This window comes from Amblyomma americanum, chromosome 1 (genome assembly GCF_052857255.1).
Source record: "Amblyomma americanum isolate KBUSLIRL-KWMA chromosome 1, ASM5285725v1, whole genome shotgun sequence".
Lineage (NCBI taxonomy): Eukaryota > Metazoa > Arthropoda > Arachnida > Ixodida > Ixodidae > Amblyomma > Amblyomma americanum.
The window spans coordinates 119909927-119919977 of NC_135497.1; the positions used below are offsets into that span (position 1 = coordinate 119909927).

General features: G+C 51.6%; 1 long non-coding RNA gene across 1 annotated transcript; it reads left to right on the plus strand.

The window, feature by feature from the left end:
- Positions 1-735: 735 nt before the first annotated feature.
- Positions 736-8196, plus strand: LOC144113551 (uncharacterized). Its single transcript, XR_013310822.1, has 3 exons — positions 736-1006; positions 1085-1159; positions 7974-8196. It is a non-coding gene; the product is annotated as an uncharacterized LOC144113551 (long non-coding RNA).
- The last annotated feature ends 1855 nt before the right edge of the window (positions 8197-10051 follow it).

Consider the following 10051-nt stretch of genomic DNA (forward strand, 5'->3'; position numbering starts at 1 on the left):
TGACATCGGATAATCTCAGGATGACATAAATTTGCATACACCGTAACGCGGATCCTACAATACTTCTCATTCCAGTGCAGTTCACAAGAAGGGTAAAAATAATCTGCGAACCTCTGTACGCGCCATCTTCTGTAGAAATCCAACAGAGTATGGCAGAACCTACCTCTGCATGTGTCGCAAGCGATGCAAGGTTTCTGTGGCTCTTCAATCGAGCCCTTCTTTTTTTGCCGTCGCTGCTCCTACCCGATATAACATCATTGTTTAAAAAGAACGAAAGCAGATTTTCAGCGCAAGCGCAATCGTAAGTGAACAGTAAACCTTCAAAGCCAACTCGTTTCGCCCTCAACAATGGTTTGCTTGGCGTATTCCCAAGTATAAATAAAATAAAAGGCTGTCTCAATAAAAAGCTGAACGCCTCAAGGGGCATGTTCACTCTTCCTTCCTGCTCGTGTCAGTACGCGCAGGCCGCCAGAGAAATTCAACAAGCGCGGAATAGCTGTTTAGTCTACGCTGTTCTGTGGCGACCCCGCCAGCATGCAGCGTTCCGAACTAGAACCCAACACATGTGCTTTCAGTCGGCCCGAACAAACGTGGGGGAGAGTAGGTGCGCGAGAGAAAGTGGCAGACGCGATGCGAGTGAGAGACTGAGCGAGGGAAAGTGGGTGATGGATTACGAGAGAGAACGAGTCGTCTCTCCCGTTGAGGTTTTCCTCTTATTCTGAACCCGCGGCAGGGAGAGTGCGTGAGAGCGAGTGTGTGTGTGTGTCTCAACGTTAAAAACAAGTGTTATACCAACCTTCTCTCTACTACAATGTGCAGAAATGCAACAAAAATGTAGAGGAAAGCATATCTACGCTTCTTATTTGTCTCACGTGAACGCAGAAAAAGCGAGGCTTCAATGCCAGAAGGTTACGTCAAAGATGTTCAACGTCAGGAGAACGTAAGACAACGCAGCTTGTGTGGCCGCAAGGCGACAGAGTGCCGCGCTGATAAAGACCGGAAGTAGGTAGGTGCTTCAAAGCAGCGCATAAGCCCGCATTCGGGAAGCGTATACAAAAACACGGGTCTGCTTTTATCGGCGCAGGAGGCATTCTGGAAGACTTCAGCCGAAGAAAAACAACAGCAGCATAATAACATCCACCGCCTCTACGGCCCTAAAGTAAGCACATCTTTTTTGGGTTCAGCAGCTTGGTAGAGCGCGCGTCTCACACAGAAGCAGAAAAAAAAGTAGTAAAAAAAATGAGCAAAGCGCTCCACCACTGTTTACAAATGCGCCGCGCATTCGGCTCAGTGTTTTCTCACCACGTTCCCAGAGACAACAGCGACAGCGACGACACAAATATATAAGGACTGCCTCTCTGTCTCCGAGCAATGAAATTCACACGCTCGAGCTGCTCTTGAACTTTAGTGCGTGCAAACGGTGGGGAATTCTGCTGGAGCGCACGCAAGCTCCGCCTGATCGATGGCGCGGCTTCCGAAAGTTAAGGTCGAGGCAGAGCAATACTTACGCCCTCGGACACGCTATTCGGCATGCCGCTCGCGTCACAAGCGGTGCACGAGAGACGAGGGCCGCGCGCGAGATCAAATGGGTCACTTGTCGATGGTGAACCGCAGTCTCCAGGCGCAGGCCGCGTGCATCCCGGCGCATGCAGGAAGCGGGCATGCGTCGGGCGGCCCCGCGCTCCCCGCACCAACAGGGCAGCCGCCCACGCTATAGCGCTGTACCCCCCCCCCCCCCCCCCCCTCTTCTCTGTTGGCTGGCTGCATCGAAAGAAGGCTCTAGGGCTCGGCCATTCATATTTCAAGTGGTCCTGAGGAGGAGCGCCGCCGGAACTCGTGTTGTTTTCTGTCTGCCTGCCGCCGCCGCCGCAAAGCCAGAGCGGAGTTTTTCGCCTCCGCGTCTGGGTTGCTGGGAGATGCCCGCCGCGCACAGGCGGCTTCCGGCGGCGGCGGCCGCAGCGGTGACCGGCACGCCTGAAACACGAGCGAGAAAGCGCGCGCGAATTACGCGCGTTTCGCGGGTGCACGCCCCTGAGCCGTCATTACGTGATGAGGGCGCAGATTAAAACAAAACGATTGCCGCCGCGCGTTATTCGCGCGCCGCCCACCCTTTTTTTTTCCGAACGGCGAAAATCACGAGAGGGTGAGGGGCTTCTTCGGCGCTTGGGAGCCGGCGATTAGCGCGAGACAATGGCGCGGGGCCGCCCGGCCTCGCAGCCTATGAAAACAATAATCAGAACGCCCTTCGGCGCCGCGCCCCCTCGGGACTCTTTTCTTCCGGCGGGGTGAGAGATGAAAGGCGATGTTTGAACAATGCAGGTGTGCGCCTACACGAGACGTATACATATATACACACACACCGAAGCGGGCAGAAACGGTTCTTCGTGCGCTCGTGCAAAGCGTACCCATTGTCCGAATGTAATTAAGGTCGCAAATACCGGCAGAAGTGAGGCACCGCGTCTCTTAATTTTTACCGTGACCGAATTATTAGGTCACCGTGTGCGGGGCATCGCGTTTATGTCATGCGGAAATGATTAACAGATATCTGGGCACGTAACGATAAAACTAAAGAAGCGAAAAAGCACACCTGACCACTTAAAATCTGCGCCGTGCTCGAGCAACACGCGTGTTAGGTGACTTGCCTTCAAATGCTTATCGAATGTTTGTTAGTACATCGAATCTTGTTCCATAAGTGAAAATAGAGAAGGAGGTCCAATAGCTTGTCGCCACCCTTTGGCATTTCACTTTCCTCTGTATGCAATTTCACGCGCAATCATGCGCGGCTTCAGAAATAGACCTATGTGTACCGCATTAATCATTAACCATCACGCATTTTTTTTCACGGGAAGTTGTTTATGAACGTATTTTCGTCTCATATCGTGAGAAAACACAATAACAATCAGTAAATCCACAGATCTCTCTTCCCGGGAGGCTGGTAGTTTTCTACTATTTTGTCGTATAAAACTCTCCCGACTGGTTTTCTATGGGTGTCTTAACTGCTCGGTGCGAGCGCACCACAAACTTTAAAAGCAAGGTTTCGCTACGCATCAGACGATTATACCATATCGATCAATGTGACCATAACAATAACTAACAATATTCCTCAACTGCCTCACAATTAAAAGTCATGTAAAACAATGCTGGACTTGTTTCGATAAGGAAGAGGTGTGCGCAGATCTCGTAAGGATCAAATGCTGCGGGATTACTTGTCGTAACACGGGCAGCGCTGAAAAGAAGAAACTCAAATACGTCAATTTTTACGGCCTCCGACGGCAGACGTAACTCTCCAGCCATTTCTTAACAAATGAAAGGTAGCAGAATGTTTTCGTCTGCCGCTATGCATACGTCACGCAGGAATGAACAGCCTAGCAGGATAATGGAACAAAAAGGCACTGACCACCGCAAAAAAAAAAAAAATGCCTTTAGCAACGGCTTGGTTTGTGGGTAAACCTGTGAAAAAAATTTTTTTTTGAACTCCCACCGTTAGAGGTGGTAGCGTCACAGTGCGGTCATTTCCTTCAGCACATTGTCAGTAATCGCTTCCAGAGATGTAAAACTTCCAGAAATTTTGAAAGCTCGAAAAAAAAAAGTTTTTTTCCTGTCTGCTTTTATTTCAGAAAAATATGCAATTTTTCTTAATAAACAAGAACGTATCTCATTAAGCTCATTTATTAATTTTAGCTCAGAAATGAGTAAACAATATTTTTGCATCAAAACAAAGATGCTGCACAGCATCTACAGGAAAAGATGGTGACATATTGCATACAAGCCGCCGCGGTGGCTCAGTGGTTATGGCGCTCGGCTGCTGACCCGAAAGGCGCGGGTCCGATGCCGGCCGCGGCGCTCGCATTTCGATGGATGCGAAATTCTAGAGGCCCGTGTACCGTGCGATGTCAGTGCATGTTAAGAACCCCAGGTAGTCGAAATTCCCAGAGGCCTTCACTACGGCGTCTCTCATAACCTGAGTCGCTTTGGGACGTTAAACCCCCATAAACCAAACTGAGGTTCGAGTGCACAATCACAAGTTTTAGCACGCGCTCTTCCACAGGTCAGCTGCGCAGCTTTGGATGCGCTTTACCGAACTTCGACCAGTTTCTTTCACATGAAGCCGACGAGGAACGAGCTCGGATTAGCGGTCATGCCACGTCTGTCAGCGGTTGGTTGCTACAAAGACAGTCACCATGTGGATGGCTCCACATTCTTGGCAGGCGCCCAAACCGCTCGTTTAGACCAATTTTTACAGTGCGTAGTGAGGTTATACCGTGCAGAAATGAAAAAAAAAACCGAAAAATGTTTTATCCCATTTTTCAAGGCTTTTTGAAACGCTCACATATCTAATCCCTTGTCCGCGTGCCTCTCGCATGTCACGTACGACGAAGATGATTAACGCTGTCATTCAAACGTTCACGATCGACGCTCTTTTTCAAGTGGGCCTTTTGCCGGAAACCTAGGGTGGGCGGGGAGACTGGGTTTGCAAAATCCTTTATAGCTTCGCTGCTTCGAGTTTCCCAACACTAGGTTGGCAAGCGTACCTTCGCCCAGAACCAACAGCTTTTTTTTTTTACTTTCAACCTGTCTAGAAACACGTCTTGTAGCGGAATAATGTACAGGGCGATTTGAATTCAGCACATAGCGCCTCGATACCCACGATTTGCGCATTTCCACCAGTGCACTAATGACTATGCGGAACAGCAGTGACAGTTAAGGCCAATCAAGAACCCCGGCTGCATATTAATTACCTTCAATCGGCTGCATCGGTGCCAGGACGATTAGTCCGTCCTGTGCCTACGTGAGAAAACCAATGTCTGCGCCCGTACGCCGCTCAGTTGCTCGAGTACTTCCTTACGAGCCCTAAAGCTGCAATAATAGATATGCACGGGCAAGCGGCGCAAGCAAACGGAACAAGCTTCGCAGTTCCAGCTGCACTGGCGTTAGTCCTAGCAGAAATTAAGAGTCGTGAGGCGCCCATGCGTGACCGCACCAGCGATAGTGTCGCCTATGCATGCACAAAATCCCGCAATTACTGTTGCGCAACGAGCGAGAGGAGCCATAACACCGCAGTGTGTTGCGTTTATACCTGTCCGCGCTTGCATGGTGATCATCGAAACTGCGTAAAGTAAGAAATGGTTGCAGATATGCAAGGACCCCGATTCCACTGCCTCAGTTGCTGTAACCTTGGTTTCATTAGTTGCCTCCGTTGAAATACACGCTCGGCTGTTACGCGAGCACAGCAGCTTAGGGTCTTGAACATTTAATCGTTAAAATGAGCCTAGAGAAAGTGGAAGTACGAAAACATGTTGAATTTTTGAACTGATTTTAATTTATTTTGTGCAAAATGCATCGTGCACCCACTTTGCAACTTTGAAGAAAAATAACAACAACAAAAAAGTGCTAGCATACGTACACATTTGCATTATTCTATTCATAAACTCCATTCAACTAGCCCTATCTTGCCTAAGATCATCATTCATTCACACGGACAGCGGCTTCTAACATCAATATATGTTCAATATACTGATCCATACAACGTAAGGCGCTCCTTTTTTATATGACGCTTGCGAGAAATTAAATATATTCAAAATTCCGCCGTTAATCGTGTAAGCATCTGACCAAAGCTGTCAAGCATATGCGCATTTTTGCTGCTGTGACCCACACTAACGGCTTCTTTAATTTCTGCCACGGAACCGTAGCGTACCGCGTTCGAAACAACAAAACAAAAGGCTGCAAGGTGCTTTTCCTTTTGCTTTGTTGGCAGATCATTTTTTATCTAATATGAACGCCATCCACCTCGACAACAGGATGATGAAGGCACAGGGTGAACTACATACCGCTTCCGCAGCCATCGTGTTGTTCTGTCGCTCAGACGAAAGTTTCCATGGAGTAAGAGGCACACAGTCCGAAGTAGACTCCGACCAGCCGGCGGACAGTCTTCCACCCGAAGAGAACTTGGAACTGGCAGTGGGACAGACTCGCGAGGAAGGGTCGGTCAGGTCTGAGCGGCGGTGCAGGACTCGCGCTAAAGGCGGTCGCCGAAGATGCCGCGCGAAAACAAGGCCACAGGTTTACGCAACACAAGTGACTCCGCCCTTATCGGACCTCCCTGTTACTCCTCCTATCGAGCTCATCAGCGCAAAAACAAAGCCGCCGGCGAGAACAAAATAAAGCGAGCCAGACGCCGCCGATATGGGAGATGAGGCGCCCGAAGCCGGGTGACAAGTGGCCGCGGGGAAAGTTGGCCCGCGCGGGGACCGCAGTGGGCGGCCGGAGCGCTCACCTAACCTCGTGTGTGTCGCAGAGCGTCACGTCACAGCGCGCGACACGTGATCGTGCGCATCACCGGGCCCTTCGAGGACAGCGCGCCGTCAACGCGACCAGCAGCAGAGGACGCACGACCCTCGCGGCGAGACCGTTACTCCGCGAATGGCTCCCGCGCCGCCGCCGGGGACCGGTGCAGAAACATTTTACTTTCAGTTTCGGATCGTGGAAAGGAGAACGCTCAGCGAAGGAGAGAAGGTCAGACGCGGTGATCGGGAACGCTGGGCGGAGTAGAGTATATCACGTCAAAGCCCCCTATCCGTGCCCCTATCGGACCGGCCCGTCGTTCCAGCCGCCGCCGCACGCGGGGCGGGTGCGCTGCGGGCGCTCTCCGCGCGCACGCGCTGTGTGTACGCCGGCGTCGAAAGAGAAGCGCCGCATACTGGCAGCGAGAAAGCGGGGAGGACTGCGCGCGGGATGAGGAAGAGCAGGTGATGGTGCAGCCTGCAGCGGGCGGCGCCGGCGCCACTTTTTTTTTTTTTTTTTCCTATTTCGCCTTTTTTTTTCGATGCGCGCTTTCGCAGCAGTGGGCGCCGGTTGAAGCCACGGGTTCCCCCGTAGAAGCCCCAACCGGTGCGCAGTGGTGTTGGTACTCTCAAGAGTGGGGAGGGAAAGGTTTTTCCAGCCACCGGCTGCTGCTGTCGGCGGCGAGAGTGTTTGATGAGACCGCGCATGAGAGGAGGGTGTCGCGCCAGGCCGTACTGCGGGACTGCCGCTCGCCCCAGGACCGAGCACCAAGGGTGCCACTCAATATTTTACGCGCTCAGCCAGCTCTTCATCGCGCCCTGGCTGTTTCCCAACACGCAGACACGCGGAAACGAGAATGGGATTACGGCGCCCCAGTCTGCCCCCGTTCGTGATTTTCTTTCCCTTTTCACAAGGAATGACGGGGAGAACGTTATTAATATTGCAGGCACAGCGCGCACAAATTGAACCCTAAGCATACACATGGAATGGCCCGATGCTGATGCACGTCAGGATCTTTCGTACTCATGACAGGTTGCGGGCCCCTCACTGTCTCCGAAAAAAAAAAATGATGCTCCTAGTGGAAGACGGAAGTGCCAGTTTGCTAAGCCATTCCGCTGCAGCCTGCAAAAAGAATTATGTCGCTCTTTGGACAAACAAGACAAAATTTTAATTGTTTTGTCCCTATACCAAACGATGCATTCCAGACGAATGGGGTTGAATTCTGTGTATATGGCGAAAAAAAAATATTTGAAAGGAGAGAAAGAAGCAGTAGAGGGAAAATAGAATGCCGATAGCCCCAGTTCTGAAAAAATGGTTCCATAGTAGTGCTGTTTAAGGGCTAAGCACAAAATATTAATGTTACATTACCTCTCATTCTCTAGCAGCCTTTTTTGAATGCAATAAGGACTTATGAGACATGTGTGATGTTCTGTTACTGCTGCTTTTTGTGAAGTGCGATCACAAACCAAACGAATTACTAAAACCAGACTTAAAATCCATGCGATGTTAGCGCTTTCCCTTTCAGCTCAACGCGTAGGTGCTCTCTGTGTGTAATTCCCTTGAAAAGTGTAATTCTCTTTAAAAAACTAGAAACCAAAGTGAACTAAGATCCGCTCTGTTTCGTTCTCAGACCCGCTAGTGCGCATATGCGCCGTCATTTAAGTAATTTCCACGTATTTTTTTTTTTTCAGCTGTATGACTGTGAGGAGCGGCACTATCGCAGTTCGAGAAGACACGCGCTGTATACACCATTGAACACGTTCATGCAGACCCAGCGCACAAGGAAACAAGAACATTGAAGATCAAAAAATTTAAGCTGACGTCACAGGAATGGCTACTGTCCATAAAAGAAGGTATTATCGGGGACAAAGGTGCCCAGGACGAATGAGCGGCAAATAAAGCGGATAGCTCTTCCATCGGCCGGCGGTTCATGACTGCAGCTATGGAGGCCGAAGTCCTACCCACATGCTGCCACATATTGCAGTCAAGCCAGTAGATCCCTCGTAGACACAGGATCACTGCGCAGAGATCGCCGTTCGCATGTTCTGGAATACTTTTTTTCTTCAGATAGTATACAAAGAGGGCTTTAAGGGTATGCTGAATAAACAATAAATAGAAAAAACAGAGGCCACTAATTTCCAGAAACCCAGATTTTTTTTTCTTGTAACCGTTGTAGAGGTGAGGTTTCTATTCGCTTTTTATTGCCCTCGGTACACGGGTTAGTCTGCCTGTCAGCTGCGCACTAAAGTGCTCCAAACCGCTGATACTAATGTCAGTCATTTCCCTGAGGCATTGCGCGCTGTCAGTGTGCTGCTTCATGGCGCGCACGTAACAATTCAACTCGATTAGATCCCCGCGAAAGGTAGCGTCGTCACTCTCGCGTCCTCGTTCATGTTGACGCCTGAGACTAAAACAACAGCGAAAACTTGCCCGGCTTAAAAACACCATAGCTAAACACCGCCCATAGAGCGTGTGAACCTTTTCCAAGTGTCAGGCGTGCAACGCCAGTCAGCGCCGGGCCAAAAGCGGAACAAGGCGGTGAGCGACGTCAGCCGCGCAGTCCCAAGCGCCGGTCTCGCTCTGGAGGCAGATCCGAGCGCATCACGGTTTCCGGCACGGTGACATTCGGCCGATAGCCCAGTTCGAACGGCGGTGCCGGCGGGAGCAGCGCCTAATCCACGCGGCGAAAAAGAAACAAGAAACAGCCGAGCGGGGGTCAAGCGGAAGGAGGCGAACCTGGTCTCTGCGGCGAATCTAGATCGACCTATACCGCCTTCGCTAGGGGCACAAACGCACACATACTCGACGCGCCTCAATTGAGGTCGTTGCAAAAAGAAGGCGCGCAGAGGAGAGCCACACGCAGAGCACTCCGGGGACCCCTCCTCCGCGTCGCTGTTGGTCTCGCCGCCCTTCTAGGTTACAACCTTCTCCCGGCGGCGGCTGCAGGCTCCGGGCCCCGTTACGTGTCTCTTCTGGGGGCGTGAGAACGCGCGCCCACTGTGGGTGGGTGTAGTCCTCGTAACTCTCGGTTGCTTTTCTTTTGCTTTCCGACTTGGGCGGGTGGGTGTCTTCCTCTCGCGAGCAGCATGGACGACGCGTGGAAAGAGGAGTGGTACGTCCCCTTGTCTCGCGAGTTGAGCGCACAGCGCGGGGGCTAAAAGGGTCACCCCTGACCTTGGAGCGCGAGGAGGCTCCGTATCCGGAAGCCATGGCTAACAGATTCCCGCCGAAAGAGGTTAACAACCCTGGGCAAAAGGAGCCACAGACGCCGCCACCGTTGATGCTGACGCTCGCGACGCTCACTGGCGCGCAAGTTCTGAGTGGCGTCGAGAGGGCAAGCCGCCTTTGCGGCCTTGCTGGAGTGCTCGCCGACTGTCCAGTGACGAATCGGGGTGACCCGGTAACGAGCTTCGCCCGCCGCGTGAATAGAACAGAGGCGAGCCTCTCGGCCTTGGCGCCGAGCATATAGAGAGAACGCGCGCGACGCGCTTTTCGTCTCTGACAGCTCGTCACTGCGTGTGTCTGGGCGGAAAACAAAGTGGCCCAAAGGCGACCTCGCGGTAAAGAGGCTGCGACCGGCCTTTGAGCACAGGTGCTCGGGCAGAAAGCGCGCGGAAAGTGGCCGTTGCTGATTCTTTTGTTTAAGTCAGTGTATAGACCAAGGAAGATGTGGACGAGAAAAAGGTCCTGGCAAGTTCGTTTCTTCACAAACTCATCCACGTGCCACTGCCCATGCAAATGAGCGCGCTTGGTTGCTAGCGTCAAGGTC